This window comes from Dermochelys coriacea, chromosome 3 (genome assembly GCF_009764565.3).
Source record: "Dermochelys coriacea isolate rDerCor1 chromosome 3, rDerCor1.pri.v4, whole genome shotgun sequence".
Taxonomy (NCBI): Eukaryota; Metazoa; Chordata; order Testudines; family Dermochelyidae; genus Dermochelys; species Dermochelys coriacea.
Window position 1 is genome coordinate 21353393 of NC_050070.1, and position 24194 is coordinate 21377586.

Sequence of the window (24194 nt, forward strand, 5' to 3'; positions counted from 1 at the left end):
CTTCAGCTGTCTGGCCATATCTCTGACTGCTCGTGTTTAGTTCTTTGCAGTCATTTCAGCCTCTCCCTTATCCCACATATTCCCCTGCCTCTAGTTTTAGCAACTGAAGTCTAACATTGTCTTATGCCCACACTAGATGGTATTATTCAACCATACATACTGTTATCTACAAGGCAAGATCAAGTGGCAGGCAAGTCCAGTAGATGAGTAATGTGATTAAATATCTTTTCCTCTCACGCTATTGTCAGTGGACGGTAGCTATCCAGAATGACTGTGGAATAAGAAGAAGTGGTGAGAGCCCCCATTCCATGACAGAGAATTTCCTGCAGTTGACTGGACTTTCTCTGCCCTGTATGGATTTGCTGTTTGTTCTAACCCTGTCCCTCACAGTCTCTTCCCACTTCCCCTTTTTATGCTCTTCTTCTCCTGCCCTGTCCCCCTTGTCCTTCCATTTAGCTAATCCCCTCCTAACTAAGCCCCTCCCTTGCCCTACAAAACAAAAACAAAAACTATCGTGGAATTAAAAGGCCACTTGCTGCCATCAGATTGTTCACTCGCTTCTGCGTTACACCTCTTTCTCCCACCCTGTGTCTGTCTTGTCTAATTAGATTGTAACCTCTTCAGGTCAGGGACCCCACTCTGTGTGTGTGTGTGTGTGTGTGTGTGTGTGTGTGTGTGTGTGTGTGTGTGTGTGTGTGTGTGTATACTCACACACACCAGTTCTTTGTTGGCCCTTAGGCACTACCATAATAAACATGCCTAATAAGAATTTAAAAATATACCAAAGGAGGGGAAAAGTGGTCAAAATGGTTGGGAGGGATCTTCTGGGTCATCGAGTTCAGTCTCCTGGCATCACAGGCACCTTTGTCCTATAGTCTTACTCAAAAATTTATCAGGCCCCATCTAAACCAGTTAGGTGGTTTGCCCCCACTACTCCTGTTGGAAGGCTGTTCAGAACCTAACTCCTCTGATCATTAGAAGCCTTTTAATTTCCAGTCTAAATTTATTCATAGCCAATTTATGCCCATTTATCCTTGTGCCCTTCAGTTTTAATAGCTCTTCATGCTGCCTGGTGTTTACCTCCCTTGGGTATTTAGAGAGAGAGAGAGAGAGAGAGCGCGCAAGCAGTCATATCCCCTCTGTTTCCCATTGTAGAGCTTCTATGATTAAAAAAGTCATTTTCAAACAAATTACTGAATATAGGTCAGCAATAATGGTCTGGTTTTATGGTCCAAATTTAGATCATGTTGTTAATCCATGGGAGAATCCTGTAATGGCTGTTCATGATAAGAACTATCTGCACATGTCAACAGGAAGAGTGCTAATGAACTGCAGCCTTGTCTACACTACAGAATTACACTGTTGTGACTTGGACATTGTAACTGAACCAGAGCACGTTCCAGGAGCAGAGTTTCCACATAAGACATCAAGTTTTGGTTGTACTCAGAGCACATTGTCTACGTGTGCTACATCAGCAGATGCAGCAGGGCCTGTGAATTGTTATACTTACTCCACTATGCTATGCTAAACTGGTTACTGATCCAATTAAGGGTATGTCTACATTCATGTAGACCTATCTGAATCAGCTTTGATCTAGCTAGCTTGAATAATGATAGCAGTGAGGCCAGAGGTAAGGGTTAGCCATATGAATGCATACCCAGGGTTCCAAACAGAAGTGTATAGCCCAGAATGCTATGGCTTCACTGCTATTGTTATTTGAGCTGGTTCAGAGATTCATAGATTCCAAAGCCAGAAGGGACCATTGTGATCTAGTCCGACCTCCTGCATAACATAGGCCAGGGAACTTCCCTGAATTAATTCCTGTTTCAACTAGAGCAGATCTTTTAAACAAAAAACAAAAACCCAACTCCAATCATATTAAAATTGCCAGTGATTGAGAACTCACTACAACACTTACTAACTTGTTCCAATGGTTAATTACCCTCACTGTTAAAAATGTACACTTTACTTACAGTCTGGATTTGTCTAGCTTCAATTTTCAGTTTCAATTGGATTGTGTTTTCTAGTCCTTTAGACATTACTCCTGGGGGGAATTCTGTGCCACTTGCAATGCACAGAATTTATGTTCCCTGCAGATTTCTTTGTTTCCCTGCAGAAAAATGACTCTCTGATGGGGAAGCAAACAGAAGCCACAAGTACAGTCAGTCATGCAACCCTCCCCAGAAGTATGTTTTGGGTACCCAAGGCAGCTGGCAGAGAGGTAAATCACTGTGGGGCAGGAGGTGGGATTGGGAAGACCTGGCTGGTGGCTCCTACACTGCACTGGGCTCAGCTGCTAGTCCCGGCTGAGCTGGAGAGGATGGGATTTCTTCTTCCCCTGCATGGCATCCAGGCTGGGTCAGACCCACTCCCAGATTTCTCCCCCAGCTGCAGGAAGCTCTGCACACTTCCCCCCCAACCATTGCTCCTCAGCTGAAAGGGGAGGGATCCATGTACAGGGAGCTGCTCCTCCATCCACCCAACCCCTGTGCATCCAGACACTCCCACTGAGCACCCCACCCTCTCCACTTGGACCCCCCCGTGACCCCCATCTGGACCACCCCGATGAGCCATCTGCACATTTAGCCACATTAAAAACCACAGTTTGCTTGCAATCAGCTTACCAAGTGATCTGATTGCTCTGTATCAGTGAATAGTTTCTCATTATTTACCATACACCCCAGTCTTTGTATTGTGTGTACACTTTATCAGTTTTCATTTTATGTTGTTTCAGTTCATTGATAAAAAAAATTTTAGATAGAGATCAGTTCTTGGCCCTACACTATGACACCCTGTGGGAAAAAAAAAAAAAAAAAGCCAACCACACACTTGCTCAATGATTTCCTGCTTACAATTACATTAAGACCTCTTTAGTTAGCCAGTTTCCAATCCATTTAGCGTGCGCCATGTTAATTTTATATCATTCTAGTTTGTTTTTTTTTAATCAAAATTTGTGTGTGTGGGGCGCGGGGGAACCAAGTCAAATGCCTTACAAAGTCTAGGTATATTATGTCACTTACCTTTATCAAACTTGTAATCTCATCAAAAAATATCTAATTAGACTGACATGATCTATTTTCCATAAACCTCTATTGATTGGCATTATTTATATTACCCTTCCTGAAATCTTTATCAATCAATCAAGTCCCATATTAGCTACTACCCACAATCAAGATGAGACAGGCCTATAATTAGCTAGTGCATCCTGTTTACCCTTTTGAACTATTGACACAATATTATTTTTCTTCCAGTCTTCTAGAACTCCCCAGTGTTCCAAGACTTTTGAAAAATCAACATTAACAGTCCAGTGAACTCCTCAGCCAGGTCTCTTAAAATGTCTGGTTACAAATTATCTGGACCTGCTGATTTAGAAATGTCCAACTTTAGTAGCTGCTATTTAACAACCTCATGAGTTACTACTGGTACGGAAAGAGTGTCATCATCATAACATGATGAGACTACATCGTCTGACTGTTTCCCAAGTACAGAACGCATGCTGTCATCACTCCTCGGACTGCAGTGTAGACATACCCTTCTAATGCTCACTGGCTGGAAGGGTCCCTTAAGAACTCTTCTGGCAATCCAGGATCACTGAGGTACAGTGTTCTGGACATGCTCCCTCTCATCCAGCAGACCTATTACAGGGGAGGGAGTAGCATAGAAAGCTACGATAGCTTAGCTGCACAAGAGGTAATTAGTCTGCCCTGAGGAGCTGGCCATTTACTTTGAAAGCAATGGAAAACTGTAGCAACATTACCTTTGACATGTGTTAACCATCTACCCATATCAACTTTGTGACTCCCTTTCTCTGTTCACCTGGCCATTCCTGCTCCTTCTAGAGAAAGAAGGCATAGCAGTGCTCTTCAATTGCCTGACTTTTTCCTGGCGAGACTGCACTTTTAAGATTAGATATTTTGTAGGACATATATGCTGTTTTTAAAATGTACAGAGATTCTACTTAGAGAGACAAATGGAAACTAAACTGAATTAAGGCCACTGTAATTCTGAATAAGAGCACCCACACAGGGATTTAATGAGGTTGAACTAATCTACATTAAAAGTTAATTCAAATTAATTTTTCTGAGCATCCCTGTGTAGGCATGCCTTTCTATCTAAACTATAAGGTCTTTGAGGCAGTGACAATCATTGTGTCCTGTGTTCATACACCACTTAGCACAGTGGGGACTTGGTCCATGACAGATGCTCCTATGTGCTACCACAATGCAAAGAATAACACCATTATTTCTTCCCATTTGTCCCATTGTCAGAATAGAGCAGGACAGTTACATTAGGAGTAGACTGAAATAAGGAAAGGGTTGTTTCATTCACCATTACGTACAGAAATGTTTCTAATCTATTTCATTGTGTACTAATTTCTCCTCAGTCTCCCCCAGGCCACACACTGATTTAACAAGATCACATTAAAAAGGTTAATGGAGGGAATAGGAACTGACAGTTATTTTCACTACCTAGAAACAATTCATAAATTTGCAATAACTTCTCGGAGTAAAGCTCTATGTAACAATACCTAGAAAAACTGACTGTACTAGGAGGCTAATGCAGTTTTTTCTGCCATCAACAACTCCATTTTCTTTTCTGGATGAACTTTGTCTTGAATAAACAGCAACATCTGGAATTTGGCAGAACACGCCATAAAGGGAATAATATGTCTAAGGCAGCTTTACTGAAAAGGACAACCCCATTTATTACTCGAACCAAACTTTACAATTATCAGTGTCACATGAAATAAAAAAATATCAAATCCGGGTGTCCTTTGTATCCTTGCCAGCTATGGTGTGTGGAGATAATAACCAGATGGCTAGTTATGATTCTTTCATAATTTATGGGGATTATGCTGCACCCCATAAAGGGGTGTGTAAATGTTAACCCTCTCAGCACTATAGAGGGACGGCTCAGTGCGCCAGAGCAGGGACTGGTTTCAGAGTAGCAGCGTGTTAGTCTGTATTCGCAAAAGAAAAGGAGGACTTGTGGCACCTTAGAGACTAACAAAATTAGAGCATAAGCTTTCGTGAGCTACAGCTCACTTCTTTCGTGAGCTACACTGAATGCATCCAATGAAGCCCCTCTATATATTTAGAGCTAAGAAAACGAGCAACCTAAATCAGTTCATTTAGTGAACCCCACAGTTCTATTCATAGTTGTCCAGTTTGAGGTCCAGAACTCTTAGTCCCACCACAAACCCTGTCACCTCAAGCCCCACTCACAGATTTAATTGGTCTCAGGGATAGTTTAAAGGGCATCTCCTCCATACCTTTGCCAGGACCTGCTCTGACGGGATGCAATGATTTGCTGACCTCTGCAGCACTGTCATCTGTGGACTCACTGCAAAACCAGTGCTGTACCACTCCTAGTCCAGTTAATCCTTCCCACAAAGTCAGCTCTGCCCCACCACAACTGCTACTGGTCTGGTCCCACAGATTCCATCCACATAGAGAACCCAGAGAAAAAACAGGACTCTTGGACCAAAACTCCTGATCTCTAGCTTTCTCCCTTTCTCGATAGGGCTTGAGTTTCATTATCAAACCAAAGTCCACAGCCTGTACACTCATGGTGACCCACACTCTAGGGCAAATCCTGCACCCTTTCATCAGTAGTAGTAATAATGATCCCGACCACCACTCCCAAGAGAGAAGGGGGTGGTGGTGGTCGGGGACTCTCCTCCGGGGGACTGAGTCATCTATCTGCCGCCCTGACCGGGAAAACCGAGAAGTCTGCTGGCCAGGGGCTAAGATTCGTGATGTGACGGAGAGACTGCCGAGACTCATCAAGCCCTCGGATCGCTACCCCTTCCTGCTTCTCCACGTGGGCACCAATGATACTGCCAAGAATGACCTTGAGCGGATCACTGCGGACTACGTGGCTCTGGGAAGAAGGATAAAGGAGTTGGAGGCGCAAGTGGTGTTCTCGTCCATCCTCCCCGTGGAAGGAAAAGGCTTGGGTAGGGACCGTCGAATCGTGGAGGTCAACGAATGGCTACGCAGGTGGTGTCGGAGAGAAGGCTTTGGATTCTTTGACCATGGGATGGTGTTCCATGAAGGAGGAGTGCTGGGCAGAGATGGGCTCCATCTTACGAAGAGAGGGAAGAACATCTTTGCCAGCAGGCTGGCTAACCTAGTGAGGAGGGCTTTAAACTAGGTTCACCGGGGGAAGGAGACCAAAGCCCTGAGGTAAGTGGGAAAGCGGGATACCGGGAGGAAGCACAGGCAGGAATGTCTGTGAGGGGAGGGCTCCTGCCTCATACTGGGAATGAGGGGCGATCAACAGGTTATCTCAAGTGCTTATATACAAATGCACAAGCCTTGGAAACAGCAGGGAGAACTGGAGGTCCTGGTGATGTCAAGGAATTGACACGTGATTGGAATAACAGAGACTTGGTGGGATAACTCACATGACTGGAGTACAGTCATGGATGGTTATAAACTGTTCAGGAAGGACAGGCAGGGCAGAAAAGGTGGGGGAGTAGCACTGTATGTAAGGGAGCAATATGACTGCTCAGAGCTCCGGTACGAAACTGTGGAAAAACCTGAGTGTCTCTGGATTAAGTTTAGAAGTGTGTGCAACAAGAGTGATGTCATGGTGGGAGTCTGCTATAGACCACCGGACCAGGGGGATGAGGCTTTCTTCCGGCAACTCACGGAAGCTACTAGATCGCATGCCCTGATTCTCATGGGTGACTTTAATTTTCCTGATATCTGTGGGAGAGCAATACAGCGGTGCATAGACAATCCAGGAAGTTTTTGGAAAGCGTAGGGGACAATTTCATGTGTGCAAGGCTAGGGGAAGCCAACATAGGGGGAGGCTTTTCGACCTGCTGCTCACAAAAACCGGGTAGATTAGGGGGGAAGCAAAGGGATGGAATCTGGGAGGCAGTGACCATGAGTTGGTTGAGTTCAGGATCCTGACGCAGGGAAGAAAGGTAAGCAGCAGGATACGGACCCTGGACTTCAGGAAAGCAGACTGACTCCCTCAGGGAACAGATGGCCAGGATCCCCTGGGGGACTAACATGAAAGGGAAGGGAGTCCAGGAGAGCTGGCTGTATTTCAAGGAATCCCTGTTGAGGTTACAGGGACAAACCATCCCGATGAGTCGAAAGAATAGTAAATATGGCAGGCGACCAGCTTGGCTTAATGGTGAAATCCTAGCGGATCTTAAACATAAAAAAGAAGCTTACAAGAAGTGGAAGGTTGGACATATGACCAGGGAAGAGTATAAAAATATTGCTCGGGCATGTAGGAAAGATATCAGGAGGGCCAAATCGCACCTGGAGCTGCAGCTAGCAAGAGATGTCAAGAGTAACAAGAAGGGTTTCTTCAGGTATGTTGGCAACAAGAAGAAAGCCAAGGAAAGTGTGGGCCCCTTACTGAATGAGGGAGGCAAGCTAGTGACAGAGGATGTGGAAAAAGCTAATGTACTCAATGCTTTTTTTGCCTCTGTTTTCACTAACAAGGTCAGCTCCCAGACTGCTGTGCTGGGCATCACAAAATGGGGAAGAGATGGCCAGCCCTCTGTAGAGATAGAGGTGGTTAGGGACTATTTAGAAAAGCTGGACGTGCACAAGTCCATGGGGCCGGACGAATTGCATCCGAGAGTGCTGAGGGAATTGGCGGCTGTGATTGCAGAGCCCTTGGCCATTATCTTTGAAAACTCGTGGCGAACGGGGGAAGTCCCGGATGACTGGAAAAAGGCTAATGTAGTGCCCATCTTTAAAAAAGGGAAGAAGGAGGATCCTGGGAACTACAGGCCGGTCAGCCTCACCTCAGTCCCTGGAAAAATCATGGAGCAGGTCCTCAAAGAATCAATCCTGAAGCACTTAGAGGAAGGAAAGTGATCAGGAACAGTCAGCATGGATTCACCAAGGGAAGGTCATGCCTGACTAATCTAATCGCCTTTTATGATGAGATTACTGGTTCTGTGGATGAAGGGAAAGCAGTGGATGTATTGTTTCTTGACTTTAGCAAAGCTTTTGACACGGTCTCCCACAGCATTCTTGTCAGCAAGTTAAGGAAGTATGGGCTGGATGAATGCACTATAAGGTGGGTAGAAAGCTGGCTAGATTGTCGGGCTCAACGGGTAGTGATCAATGCTCCATGTCTAGTTGGCAGCCAGTGTCAAGTGGAGTGCCCCAGGGGTCGGTCCTGGGGCCCGTTTTGTTCAATATCTTCATAAATGATCTGGAGGATGGTGTGGATTGCACTCAGCAAATTTGCGGATGATACTAAACTGGGAGGAGTGGTAGATACGCTGGAGGGGAGGGATAGGATACAGAAGGACCTAGACAAATTGGAGGATTGGGCCAAAAGAAATCTAATGAGGTTCAATAAGGATAAGTGCAGGGTCCTGCACTTAGGATGGAAGAATCCAATGCACCGCTACAGACTAGGGACCGAATGGCTCGGCAGCAGTTCTGCGGAAAAGGACCTAGGGGTGACAGTGGACGAGAAGCTGGATATGAGTCAGCAGTGTGCCCTTGTTGCCAAGAAGGCCAATGGCATTTTGGGATGTATAAGTAGGGGCATAGTGAGCAGATCGAGGGACGTGATCGTTCCCCTCTATTCGACACTGGTGAGGCCTCATCTGGAGTACTGTGTCCAGTTTTGGGCCCCACACTACAAGAAGGATGTGGATAAATTGGAAAGAGTACAGCGAAGGGCAACAAAAATGATTAGGGGTCTAGAGCACATGACTTATGAGGAGAGGCTGAGGGAGCTGGGATTGTTTAGTCTGCAGAAGAGAAGAATGAGGGGGGATTTGATAGCTGCTTTCAACTACCTGAAAGGGGGTTTCAAAGAGGATGGCTCTAGACTGTTCTCAATGGTAGCAGATGACAGAACGAGGAGTAATGGTCTCAAGTTGCAATGGGGGAGGTTTAGATTGGATATTAGGAAAAACTTTCACTAAGAGGGTGGTGAAAACACTAGGGAGGTGGTAGAATCTCCTTCCTTAGAGGTTTTTAAGGTCAGGCTTGACAAAGCCCTGGCTAGGATGATTTAACTGGGACTTGGTCCTGCTTTGAGCAGGGGGTTAGACTAGATGACCTTCTGGGGTCCCTTCCAACCCTGATATTCTATGATTCTATGATCTATACAATCAAAACATATGCAAATTCCAACCAAAGCAACAAAATGCAGTAGGTGGAATTATGGATAAACATTCTAGTTCATGTAAATCAAGCTTACCAGCGCAGGCTTTTCTCCTTTTCCCCAGTCATAAATATAAAGGAGAGTAACAAAATCCCTCCTTGGCAGCTGTACTGAATCACTTTACCTGTAAGGGGTTAAGAAGCTCAAATAACCTGTCTGGCACATGACCAGAAGGACCAATAAGGAAAGAAGATACTTTCAAATCGGGGGGGGGGGGGGGGGGAGGGGGGGGTTTTGTTTATGCTCTTTGTTTGTTCCCTCTCCGGATGCAGAGAGAGACCAGGTAGGTAGGACGAACATCTCCTGAAAACATACCAGAAATGATTCATCCAAGATTACAAAAATTGTAAGTAAGGCAAGGAAATGTGTTAGGTTCTCTTTTGTTTTAGTTTGTGAATTTTCCCTATGCCAAGAAGTAGTTTTATTCCTGTTTTTGTAATTGTGAAGCTGAGTCCAGAGGGGAGTCCTTGGTGTTTTAAATCTTTATTAGCCTGTAAAGTTACCTTCCATCCTGATTTTGCAGGTGTGATTCCTTTACTTTTTTCTTTATAATAAAGTTGTTGTTTTTTTTTTTTTAAGAACCCGATTGATTTTAGTGTCCTAAAGATAAGGTCTGGTCTGTTCTTACATTAAAGGCAATTGGTTAGTATATTATTCTCAAGCCTCCCCATGAAAGGGGGTGAAGGGACTTGGGGAAATATTTTAGGACAATAGGGATTCCAAGTGACCTTGCCCTGAATTTGTGTGTACATCACTTGGTGGTGGCAGCAATACCGTTCAAGGACAAGAAATTAAATTTGTGCCTTGGGGAAGTTTTTAACCTAAGCTGGTAGAATATAAGTTTGGGGGGGGGTCTTTCAAGTGAGTCCCCACATTTGTACCCCAGAGTTCAGAGTGGGGAAGGGAGAAACCCAACATCCCCTATGGGGGAACAATTGGAAAAGGTGCAGAGAAGGGCAACAAAAGTGATTAGGAGTATGGCACAGCTTCCATGAGGAGAGATTAAAAAGATGGATTGTTCAATTTAGACAAGAAATGCCTAAGGGGGGGTTATGATAGAGGTCTATAAAATTATGACTGGTATGGAGAGAGTAAATGTTATTTACCCCTTCACATAACACAAGAAGTAGGGGTCACCTGATGAAATTAATAGGCAGCAGGTTTAAAAGAAACAAAAGTAGTACTACTTCACACAGCATACATTGCCATGGGATGTTCTGAAGGCCAAGAGTATAACTGGGTTTAAAAAAAAGAATTAGATAAGTTCATGGAGGAGAGATCCATCAATGGCTATTAGCCAAGATGGTCAGGGACACAACCCCATGCTCCAAGAGTCTCTAAAGTTCCAACTGCCAGAAGCGGTTGGCACTGGCCTCTGTCACAGACAGGATACTGGGCTAGACAGACCATTGGTCTGGCCATTCTTATGTTTAAAGAGTTCCATCCTTTTAGGTCTTCTGTCTTTAGGATTTACAAGGGAAAAGTATGCCAGCTGTGTCTTGTGGCTTCCAGCCACTGACACCCCCAACTGTTTATTGCTGGAGGGAGATGGAAGGGTGCAAAATGGAATTTAATAAAAGAAATTCTGTCCTTGGTGGGAATTGAACCTATAATGCAACTTATAGTTAGACTTTGGTACCATAGCACTACCTGATAAATCTCCATAGGATTTAATATGTAGAAGGTTAGAGAGGTGAAAAGGTTGTGGGTTGATCATACTACCAGCCATAGTGCTGCTTTTACAGGCTAGGCGTTGAACATGCATGGATATATCTATGCTACTACCACAGCGATGGATGGCATGACAACGTCATGCCTTATAGTTACTTTCAAAAGGTATATCTCAACTCCATAGCTATTAATCCTAAATTAAAAACGATACTTTATCTAAACCCTCCCCACTCAGATACATGCATGTAAGTGGCATATATTCATCCCTTAGTACTTTATGATTAACAGGTTAAATTAACTAATTAGCCAAAACAAATTGGCTGCTGACAGCTTCAACACTATTTATCTCCACTGACACAAGATCACAGGGAGGATCCAGATAAATCACACAGAAACTGCCATACTGGATGAGAACGATTGGTCTATCTAATCTAGTATACCGTCTCTGACCTTGGCTAGGAGTAAGTGCAGTAGTGACAGATGCAAGAAACAATGTAGAAGACAATTAAGGAATAATTTACTCAGTTAGTGGTTGGCTTCTGCCCTCAGTTATGAGAATTTCCATCCCTTTAAATAGGATACCATTTCTTATAGAAAATGTCTAACTCGTCACTGACTAGTGGTAACCTTTTGGCCTCAACGATATATTGTTGGAATGAGTTCCACAGATTAATTATGGTAGGTAAAAAGGTATTTCCTTTGGTCAGATTTTAATTCACTTGCCTCTCACTTGCACAAAATATGCCCTTATTCTTTAATTAAGAGACAGTAAATAGGAACACTCCAAGTACTTTCCCTGTGCCATTCATTTTTTGTTTACCTCTCATATCTAAACTTAAAAGATGGAGGAGAAAAGAAAGTAACTGTCATGGAGTTTTTCATTAATGGATGCAATTTTATGTTAAAGTGAATAGAAGGGTTGTCTGGCTTGCATATGGATTGGCAATGACAGCCTAGAGCGTGTTTAAGCTCTAGTGGTGGAACCCAAATAACTTGGATCCTCCCACATTTGTAAAGCGTGGTCTACACTTATAGCACTCTGAGAATAAATCTCTCCAATGGTGGCACATATACTGTACTTAGTTTCCCCACCCCCAAACTGCTTATACTCTGTCTTTTAGTTCTGTGTTTGTACAATGCCTACCACAATGGGGTCCTATTCCATGACTAGAGTTCCAAGGCACTACGGTAACACATAATTAATGTATAGCCTGACCTCTCTGGTACACATGTGTTTAATTTATTTTTTTGTTGGTTAGATTTTAGAAAGTGGAATAATCTGCTGGTCCAATAACACAGAAACTGAAATACTGATACCAATTTTTTAATAAAAGATAAAAAACCCCACAAAACTTGAATCAGAAGCATTGCATATTACTTGCATAGACACTTAAATAAAAGAACAAATCCAGTGCAGGTCAGCAACATACCTCTTCTGTCTGGGTTCTAGAGTGAAAGAACGGTATGAGAGCCACTTCTGTTCCATAATTTTTAAGGTAGACTGCTACTCAGTCTGTGTGAAATTCACCCCATGAAGAGTGCCAGCATCAGGCGCTCTTAAGACCTTTTAAAATGGTGTTTGTATTGGCTCGGAGTGGTACAAACACTTTATGTTATCTCTTCTGGGTGAATTTCATCTTATAGGCAAAACTACACAAAATATAAAGCAGCAATACTTTTAAAAGTAAAAGTCCACTTTGATATTCTCTGCCCTTCTCAACCAGTGCAATTGTTTTGGCTGCACTTCTATGGACACTGACAGTACTGAAAGCTTTATGAGCATGGGTAAAATTTTCAAAAGCACTCAAGTAACTTAGGATCCTGAGTCCCACTGACTTCCAGGCATTACCCCACATGCTTTTTTCGTGTCACCAGTCCCACCCATTCTTGATCCTCTAGCTCATTCATCACAGGATAAGGAGCAAGAGACAGTGTGTCTTTGATGAAGTTCTTTGTGTTGGATTATGAGTTTTCTTGGACAGTTTTACAGTGACAAGTGAACTCAATGTAATACATACACATCTGCATAACTTCATAGTCAGTGTCTTCCTGGCTGTCACACTCATCAGCATGCAGAGAACTGTGAACCTCTTGCCCCAACAATACAAGCTCAAATGTTTTAGAAGCTGGTGTGTTCTAAGAGTCTGGCGTTGGGGATGACTGAAGTTCATGCAGGCCTGCTGTGTGGAATAAGTGAGATGCCTGGTTTTTTTCTGCCACAGAATCACATTACAATAGTAGCTGTCTTGGAGGTATCAGAAATATACCTCTAAAAATGAACTCTGGCTATTATTACTTATTTCAGCAGTGCTCAGGAGAGTGGGGTGCCTTCACTCTAGGTGATATAAAGTCTCTGCTCCAAAGATGAGGCCCCTAACAGTAATGGCTGCGCCTATTCACTTTCTCTGTTGTCCTTACCTCATTCAAACCAGTTATGTTTGAATCTCAACTGGGCTTTGTTTCAGAAAAGTGTCCTGTGCTGGTGAGCAGAGATGAAGCTATACCCAGAACTGTAACAATGTACCCTACATCAACTCCATAGCAGCTTCCTATGGAAGGTGTTGAATCATGGCCCTAACCTTGACAGCCTGAGTAGAGAGGGGGCTATAGATTTAGCCACAAGCACATGCACATCCATTTGCAGAATGGAACCCCACCAAAGGGAGAAGTCCCAACACAAGACACCCCTTTGAAAGAACAAACACTGTAAACTTTACAGCATTTTGACTTCAGCTCCTTGTGGAAGACAGAATCTATGCAATGCGTGGATGGGCAGCCCCCTCTAAAACCCCAACACCATTTATATTGAATTACAACCCCTATTTTTCTGACACAGTATTACCAATGCAGGTGACATACAACCTCACAAACAGAGTGGACACTACAGAATAGCAGTGCAACAGGGCACTCACCTCTGCAGCACCTCCAAGCAGCAGGGTGTAGTATCACAACCCTTTTCTTGCTCCTGGTGCCCCTCACAGGCTGCCAGCTGACCTTGTTGGATTTTCAGTGGCTTGGTCCTCCAGCCAAGTCACAAAGTCCTAATGAATCCCCTCTGGGATATTAGAGAGTCCAAACAAACAGACTGTTTGCCCTCACTTGGGTCTTCAGGCCCAGCCCTGGCCCATTTAAAACCAGTCCTTTGTTCAGACCCCCAAATAAGTTCCATCCCCTTCTTGAGGTTTATGCCACTTACCTGTGGCCAGTAGGGAACTCAGGTCCATCCACCCACACACCACCCCAGGTTCCAACCCAAACACACTATACACAGTAGCCACATACTATTCAATTTCAGTCCATTGCTGCTGCTTCTCTCCACCACCACCTGACCAGCCCTCCTTGCATACTCAGCTATACAACATGCACTCAGAAAACAAACTCTGACTATCCATCAAGGTCCTTTGGCCAGAGACTAGCACCCTACCTTGCTGCTCTCTGATCCCAGCCAGGATCTGACTTACTAAGGCCAGGCAGCTCCTTTTATCTGGGCCAGCAGGGCCCTGATTGTCTCTTGCTAGCCCTTCTAGCTCTTGGAGCACCAGGCCTCTGTGGTTTTCAAAATGTCTGCACCAGAGAAAGTCCTCTCTAGGGAAGCTTGGAGGACCCATCTTTTCTGCTTTTTTCCCCTCTCAGCTTGCAGCTTCTTGGGGCAGGTGTAGGAGGACCATAGGGCCCCAGCAAAGAGTTGCAAAGGCTGAATACACCCTGTCACAAGCAGGCATCTAAAATCATCATAAAATAGGTTTCTTTACAAGTGCCAAGTGCAGTGGGCCTTAAGTAGGTGTTTAATGTTAAGCATGTGTTTAAGTGCTTTGTTGAATAGGGATGGAATTATTTACATACTTTAAAAGTGTGTTGAGGGGGAAGGGCTTTAGTAGATGGATAGGAGGTCCATTTAGTGTAATATTTTCAGTCTCTTAACTCTAGATTATTGATGTATTGAGTGTGATCTTTACATCATTCTTCATGTACCTAGACAGATGTTGGTAGGTGCAATATATCCATTGTGTATATATATATATATATACACACACACACAAATAAATAAATGTGTTTGGTGTTCAGTGCAGACTTGAGTAAAACATCTAGGGATATAACTCAGTTTCATTTATCTGTGAATTTCTGTGAACTGGTGTTCAATAACATGGAGTTGTGTTATACGTCAAGTGACATATGCAAGTGCATTCACTTCAGTGAAGCTGTGCCTATTTTATGCCTGAAAAGTTTGCCCTGAACTCTTTAAAGGACATTTTATTTTTAAAACCCCCCAATCTTCTGGTTTTCTTTTGACTTTGTTTATTTCTATTTGACCCACTGCCAAGCATGTGATGTCACCCCTTCAAACACTTCTGCAGAAAAATGTTGCCAAAGCATTTTAGGAAATGTTGCCTCCCAATGTGTAAATAGATATCACAGCAAAGGTCTCAGTCTGGCAAGCATATACCCTGTGCTAGCAAAGCCAGACTGTCAGGCAGATGTTCTGTACAAGGTGACTCCTCCTTTAATAAAGATTTCTCTTCAGAGGTGGCAGTTAGGTTTATTTGCTGTGGTGTTTTACCAGTGTGATTTCATTAATGGACAGGCTGGCATTTAAAAATAGAATTTGATAAGGGTCTGCATTTTGACAAGGAACTAGTGATTTTGGGTGCCTCCATTTTTAGATTGCTAATCTGAGCCTCATTCTCAGTAAGTGCTGAGCAACTGTACACTGAAAATCAAACCCCTCTAAAAGCAGTCTGAAGTCCCAAAAATGGAAGCATCTAGGATCACTGGTTACTTTTGAAAATTTAGGCCAATATATCTACTAATCTGGTCAAGGAGAACTGAAATTAGTTCTATCCAGCAGTCCTCAACCAGGCCTCTAAAATGCTGCAGGACTAGGAATGAATTTTTTTCATTGCAAAACTGTCATTTTCAATTAAAACATTTCATTTCTAGTCCTGCAGCATTTTAGAGGGGTTTGATTTTCAATGTACAGTTGCTCAGCACTTTAAAAAAAAGAACAGAAAAATGTTTGTAAAAAACAGGTTTTATGCCCCCGGCCCCCTTTCCTCTCCCCTTTTTCCTTCCCTCCTCCTTTTCTTGTTTCCCTTATGCCACTTGAATAGTGACACATTTTTGGTTTATGGTTTCAGCTTTTCATTGAAAAAGCCCCCCAAAAATAATGAAAAATGGGGAAGAGATTTCTGATAGCAGAGGACACTTTAATCTAGCAGAGAAAAAGGCAACGAAATAGTGGGAAGATGAAATTAGACAAATTCAGCCTAGATTCAGTAGATTACAGTGAAGGTAATTATTTACTGGAACAATTTACCTAAGGATATGGTACATTCTCCATCACTTAAAGTCTTTAGATCAGGACTGGATGTATTTCTAAAAGATATGTGATAGCTCAAACAGAAGTCATAGGCTTGATGCAAAAATTAGTGGGAAAGGTTCGTTGACCAGTGAAATGCAGGAGGTCAGACTAGATGATCAGAGAAGATTGAGAGGGGACATGATAACAGTTTTCAAGTACATAAAAGATTCTTACAAGGAGCAGGGAGAAAAATTATTCCTCTTAACTGCTGAGGATAGGACAAGAAGCAATGGGTTTGCAGCAAAGGCAGTTTAGGTTGAACATTAGGAAAAAATTCCTAATTGTCAGGATGGTTAAGCACTGGAATAAATTGCTTAGGGAGGCTGTGGAATCTCCATCACTGGAGATTTTTAAAAGCAGGTTGGACAAACACCTGTCAGGAATGGCCTAGATAATACTTAGTCCTGCCATGTGTGCAGGGGACTTGACAAGATGACCTCTTGAGGTCCCTTCCAGTCCTATGATTCTATAATCCCAATGGTCCCTTCTGGCCTGAAAATCTGTGAATGTATGAAATCAACAAAAAATTTCCATGAAAAAAATGACCATTTTGGACCAATCTTACAAAGAATTTGTCTTCATTAGAAAATAACATCTTAGAATGTAGCCCTGAAGAGTCAGGGTAAATAACATGGATGTTAAATAAACTTTAGCAGTCAAAGTAGGCTGGGACAGTTTAATAGCATGTCAGCTGATGACTGCTGAACTGTAACAGTCCCCATCTATACTGTGTTTAATATTATGTCACTTACCATGACGGCTCAGGGTGTCTTCTAGCATGATATGATTTCCTGGTGTGGACAAGCCCAAACTCTCTGTGCAGAGAAAAATGAAGCACTCCCTTCCCCCAGGGAATAAACAGGCTGACCTGAAGATGCCCCCATCCTCTGCTGGGCCAGACAGTCACAGACTGCTGTAAATGAATGTTTGGGACAATGGTTAGCTCAGCTGTTCATTCCACCTTAATAACTGAGTGCCCATCATTTGCATGCACCAGTGCTTAAATGGGCAGGCCACGAAAATCTTGATCTATGCTTTACCACTGTAAAATGAGACTCTTGTACCCTCTCTCTTCCCCTCTTTACATGGTCTTCCTGAGGTTACAAGCACAGTTGCCAACTTTCACGCAGTAAATAAGCACCCAACTTTCACAATAAGCCAAAAATCAAGCTAATCCCATTTCAAAACAAGGCCAAAACAAGCCAATCCCCAAGAACCCCAACACTCTATGTGACTAGATCCCCCCGGCGTGCAGTCTGGGACTGTGGTGGGCCTACTATGCACCCCGACTCTCTCCCCTCTTGTCCCTGCTTGCCCCCCCCTTGCCCCTGCTTGCCGATAGCCAATCAAAAAAACAGAAGCAACAAGCTACAAGCGAAACAATCCACAAGCCAAAAACTAGCCAACAAGCAACTCACAAGCCAGTTAAGCCAAAAACAAGCCCAATTTCTGTGGGGTTTTTTGCGGGTTTGGCATTTCTGCTCACAAGGTGTTTGGAATACGGAAGCCCAGTTTTTAGTTTGACACAAACAAGTCAAACAGCTTATTGTTACAGTTCTGACCAGCCACCACTGGTTCCAAAGTATTAGCCAGGGTTGTGTGTAAGATTTAACTTTTTGTTTTTAAGTCACAGCCTTTTCTAGCTCTACTTTATCTCACTTGTGCTTCGTTCTCACTTCCACAGGCATTCTCAGCAACTGCAGTCTGTCATTCAGAACCTTTTCCACTCTGCCTCTTTTGCATTAAGATCAGGAAATGTGAAATAATGAGATGAAATGGTAGCACATTCAAACAGTTAGTGCAAGCCCCTGGGAGCGAGAAATCTTAATTTCTAATACCAGCTCAGCCGCTCCAATGACTTTCTATGACATGGGAAAGTCACTGCCTGTCTGTTCCAATTTCCCCATCTATAAAATGGGGATAATAATATTTACTGATGTCACAGGGCGTTGTTAGGAATCATGAGAGTTTGGGCCCTAAATTCATCCTGATCCATATAAAGAAGCAAAGAATAAATATTTTAGATTTTATACTAAGTCAAAATAAACCCAAAATATAAAGGCGAGTTTGGGTTACTCATAATCTCTTTAATAAAAACATAGATTCCAGCAAATAATGACGAGGCAGACTTAAACTTCCAAGAATATGTTTAAAAGCTATCTAAATATATGTTGCTTTCAGGACAGAGACTTCCGGAGAAGTAAATCTTTGAGAGATTAGTTGACAATCACGTTATACAGTCTGTGCTTCTCATCCACCAACACATCTATCCAATGGGCTACCATACATTTTATGAGTTTAACAGTTTCCCTTGATCCTTTCTCTTACAAGTACCCAGTGGAATGTAACCTTTAGCCAAATGTATTCAGCTTTGCTATTTATAACTTAGAAGCTATCAGCATGAATATTTTTAAAGATTCTAAAATCTTGGCATCTTTCAACCAAATGAAAGCAAAACATTGTTCATTTATTTTATTTAACACCTTCAACAACTGCAGGTCAGGATCTGAAAGACATTTATAATAATGTTATCTGGGGCAGTAATTAATTTATCTTCTTCAATCAGAAAGAAAGTGATGTGGTGTCCTCTCTGTAATTCATAAGGAGCTGTGGAGGGAGCTGATTTGCAAGAGTTGAGGTATTACTTGATCATTTTAATTAGGCGCCAGGTCTCAGATCCAACCCTCATGCTGAACATTGCAGGAGATCACCACCAAATTTTGTGGACTAGGCCAATCTCTGATTATGACAGCTACATTGTGCACATAGATGGTCTGTGCAAAAGCATGCATGTATTATTATCTCATCCTTTTATTCTCCCACGTATTTGTTTTTCATTCACCTGCTCCATATATTATTATCATAGAATCATAGAATTATAGAACTGGAAGGGACCTCAAGACGTCATGTAGTCCAGTCCCCTGCACACGTGGCAGGGCTAAATATTATCTAAACCATCCCTGACAGGTGTTTGTCTAACCTGCTCTTAAAAATTTCCAATGATGGAGATTCCACAACCTCCCTAGGCAATTTCTTCCAGTGCTTAACCACCCTGACAGTTAGGAAGTTTTTCCTAATGTCCAACCTAAACCTCCCTTGCTGCAATTTAACCCCTTTGCTTCTTGTCCTATCCTCAGAGGTTAAGAACAACAATTTTTCTCCCTCCTTGTAACAACCTTTTATGTACTTGAAAACTGTTATGTTCCCTCTTAGTCTTCTCTTTTCCAGACTAAACAAACCCATTTTTTTCAATCTTCCCTCATAGGTGATGTTTTCTAGACCTTGTTGCTCTTCTCTGGACTTTCTCCAGTTTGTACACATCTCTCCTGAAATGTGGCACCAGAACTGGACACAATACTCCAGTTGAGGCCTAATCAGCACGGAGTATAATGGAAGAATTACTTCTCGTGTCTTACAACAATCCTGCTAATACATCCCAGAATGATGTTTGCTTGTTTTGCAACAGTGTCACAGTGTTGACTCATATTTAGCTTGCGGTCCACTATGACCTCCAAATCCCTTTCCGCAGGACTCTTTCCTCGGCAGTCATTTCCCATTTTGTATGTGTGCAACTGATTGTTCCTTCCTAAATTGAAGTACTTTGCATTTGTCCTTATTGAATTTCATCCCATTTTTCTTCAAACCATTTCTCCAGTCATGAATGGGGACTGGAGAAAATGGGGTCGCAACCCACTTTGGGGTCCCAACCCACAGCTTGAGAACCACTGTTTTAGATGTTTGCAAATTGATTGCTTAATTATTCGTTCCATTTTCTTTCCGGGTACAGAAGTTAAGCTGACTGGTCTGTAATTCCCCTGGTTGTGCTTATTTCCCTTTTTATAGATGGGCAATATATTTGTCACTTTCCAGTAGTCTGGAATCTCTCCCATCTTCCATGACTTTTCAGAGATAATCGCCAATGGCTCAGATATCTCCTCAGTCAGCTCCTTGAGGATGCATTTCATCAGGCTCTCGTGAGTTGAAGACATCTAACTTGTCTAAGTAATTTTTAACTTGTTCTTTTCCTATTTTAGCCTCTGATCCTACCTCATTTTCACTGACATTCACTATGTTAGGCATCCAATCACCTTGGTGAAAACTGAAACAAAGAAATCATTAAGCACCTCTGCTATTTCCATATTTTCTGTTATTATTTCCCCCCCCCCCCCGCCATTGAGTAATGGGCCTACCCTGTCCTTGGTCTTCCTCTTGCTTCTAATGTAATTGTAGAATGTTTTCTTGTTACCCTTTATGTCTCTGGCTAGTTTGATCTCGTTTTGTGCTTTGGCCTTTCTAATTTTGTCTCTACAAACTTGTGATATTTGTTTATATTAATCCTTTGTAATTTGACCTAGTTTCCATTTTTGCAGGACTTTTTTTATTTTTAGATCATTGAAGATCTCCTGGTTAAGCCCGGGTGGTCTCTTGCCATACTTCCTAGCTTTCTTACACAGTGGGATAGTTTGCTCTTGTGCCCTTAATAATGTCCCTTTGAAAAACTGCCAACTGTCTTCAATTTTTTTCCCCTGAGACTTGCTTCCATGGCATTTTACCTACCAGCTCCCTGAGTTTGCTGAAGTCTGCCTTCTTGAAATCCATTGTCTTTATTTTGCTGTTCTCCCTCCTACCATTCCTTAGGATCATGAACTCTGTCATTTCATGACCACTTTCACCCAAGCTGCCTTCCACTTTCAAATTCTCAGCCAGTTCCTCTCTATTTGTCAAAATCAAATCTAGAACAGCCTCTCCCCTAGTAGTGTTCTCCACCTTCTGAAATAAAACATTGTCTCCAATACATTCCAAGAACTTGTTGGATAATCTGTGCCCTGCTGTGTTATTTTCCCAACAGACGTCTGAGTAGTTGAAGTCCCCCAACACCACCAAGTCCTGTGCTTTGGATGATTTGGTTAGTTGTTTAAAAAAAGCCTCATCCACTTCTTCTTCATGGTGAGGTGGTCTCTGGTACATCCCTAACATGGCATCACCCTGGTTTTTACCCCTTTTATTCTTACCCAGAGACTTTCAACAAATCTATCTCCTATTTCCATCTCAACCTCAGTCCAAGTGTATACATTTTTAATATAAGGCAACACCTCCTCCCTTTTTTCCCTGCCTGTCCTTCCTGGGCAAGCTATATATAGATATGTTCACAAACCATTACACCATAACCACATCTTCCAGTGCAGATGCAAACTTTGGTAGAGTGATCCTGAAGTCCTTGTTTAGGTAGACTCTGAGCCCGCCTTCTGGGGGTGAGGGGGAGAGTACTGCTTCTGAGTCATCTAAGTGGAATACACAGCTGCATCTATTCAAAGAAGATGAACCTGTTTCTAACTGTGGTTCTTAGAGATGTGATGTATTCCAAGACCCACCCTCCATCCCCTCTGCATTCGCTTACTGCCATGTTATAGCTGAGGTTGAAATTCTGTCACGGGTATTTTTAGTAAAAGTCAGCCCTACACCCTTGTTAATCAAACTGGGGTAGGGTGATCACAAGGCTGATCAAAGATGATCAAGGATGATCCAGGGAACAAAGGCTCAAACAGTCCCCAGACATACAATCCCAACTGACCCAGTAACTGAAATAACTGAAATAACCTGAAAGAGAAAGAAACACTCAAACAGCCAAACAAATTCACTCACCCCAAAATTAGTACTCGCACCTTGTTCGTTCAGCAGGGGGAATCTCCTTCTCCCCCTCAACCTCCCCTCTTTGCGGTCCCCTGTTTGCTAGCTCCCTTTGGTCGCTTAGCCTCTGGCTTTTAAGACATTAAACAACGCTAAGTAATTTAGAGTAGGAACTTTCTACATGTTTGCCTGATGTCTGGCATAGGAGACATCTGAGCTCAGATGGGGGACTCCAGTGCTATTATAATATAAATAATTAATAATAAACTTTATTTTAATTCATTTTCTCTGGCACACATCCCCATTTCTAATGCAACCACTACTATAATCTCTAGATTCTGACTTCATTGATGCCAGTTTTACAATGATGCATGACTCCATTACTTCAATAGAATTGCTACTAGTTGACATTGATGCAAGTGATACCAGAACTGCATGCTGAGCAGCAGTTCCTTGCGGGTTCTGCATGCATGATTATCTTCCACAGGGATTTAAATACAGCAAACTATCGTTCTTCTTCAAGTAGATACAGCCATGTATTCCACTTAAGTGTGTGTGTGCGCCCAGCGGTGGAGAAATTTGCCTAGCAGTACACATAGCGGGGCAGCACATATGCTTTGTGGCCATAACGCCTCCCCTGGCTATATGTGGCAGTGCCACCCTGGCCCTCCCTTAGTTCCTTCTTACTGCCCACGGCTGGAGTCGGAACTCTGTGTGGTCCCAACCTCTCAACTAGTTTAGTTTTTTCTCTTATTGTATGTAGTTAGTAGTACCCTGACTGCTAGTTGGAGTTGTGTTAGTAGTAGTAGTTTGTTTCCTTCAGGGGGATTTAAACATTGTCCTTCGTGTGGGGGAGTGATCCCCAACACCACTCCCCAAACACGATGCTTGCTGTGTCTCAGCAAGGCCCAGGCCAAGGAGCATTGCACGGTCTGCAGATCGTTTAAGAAATAGACTCAAGTGGCTCAGGACTCAAGCCGCACCTACTCGAAAGACCGGGCGGCCTGCTTCAGTACGGAAGCCCTCATCAGGTCAGAGATTGCCCTTGGGCTCTGAGAACACTGCTGCTTCATGTTCCGGAACAGGCGCCTCTCCAGAAGAAATGGAGGGTCTGTTCTCCATCAACTGTGTCAAGGAAAAGAACTCATAAGGCCAATCAAGATGGCTCCAGGTCTCAGGTGACCCATCCATCTCCCCCAGGAAAAGCATGGACTGGCACAGAGCTGGTGCAGGCGTACAGGATGGCACAGGTACCTCTAACCCTTCCCCAGTACTGAAGGGAAGCTAGAAACCTTATACTCTTGACTCCAGTTTCAGCCTCTGGAGGTCCATTGACAGGTACCGATGGGGGAGATGCTGGTACCGACTGTTTCTACATCAGCAGTGTACCAGACAGCTACAGACCTCCTCTGCCTTTCGATCCCAACCTCTCCTTTGGTCTAGGACTTTGCCAGGGCTGCATCAACTATAGCCCCTTTCATAGAATCATAGAATATCAGGGTTGGAAGGGACCCCAGAAGGTCATCTAGTCCAACCCCCTGCTCAAAGCAGGACCAAGTCCCAGTTAAATCATCCTAGCCAGGGCTTTGTCAAGCCTGACCTTAAAAACCTCTAAGGAAGGAGATTCTACCACCTCCCTAGGTAACGCATTCCAGTGTTTCACCACCCTCTTAGTGAAAAAGTTTTTCCTAATATCCAATCTAAACCTCCCCCATTGCAACTTGAGACCATTACTCCTCGTTCTGTCATCTGCTACCATTGAGAACAGTCTAGAGCCATCCTCTTTGAAACCCCCTTTCAGGTAGTTGAAAGCAGCTATCAAATCCCCCCTCATTCTTCTCTTCTGCAGACTAAACAATCCCAGCTCCCTCAGCCTCTCCTCATAAGTCATGTGCTCTAGACCCCTAATCATTTTGTTGCCCTTCGCTGTACTCTTTCCAATTTATCCACATCCTTCTTGTAGTGTGGGGCCCAAAACTGGACACAGTACTCCAGATGAGGCCTCACCAGTGTCGAATAGAGGGGAACGATCACGTCCCTCGATCTGCTCGCTATGCCCCTACTTATACATCCCAAAATGCCATTGGCCTTCTTGGCAACAAGGGCACACTGCTGACTCATATCCAGCTTCTCGTCCACTGTCACCCCTAGGTCCTTTTCCGCAGAACTGCTGCCGAGCCATTCGGTCCCTAGTCTGTAGCGGTGCATTGGATTCTTCCATCCTAAGTGCAGGACCCTGCACTTATCCTTATTGAACCTCATTAGATTTCTTTTGGCCCAATCTTCCAATTTGTCTAGGTCCTTCTGTATCCTATCCCTCCCCTCCAGCGTATCTACCACTCCTCCCAGTTTAGTATCATCCGCAAATTTGCTG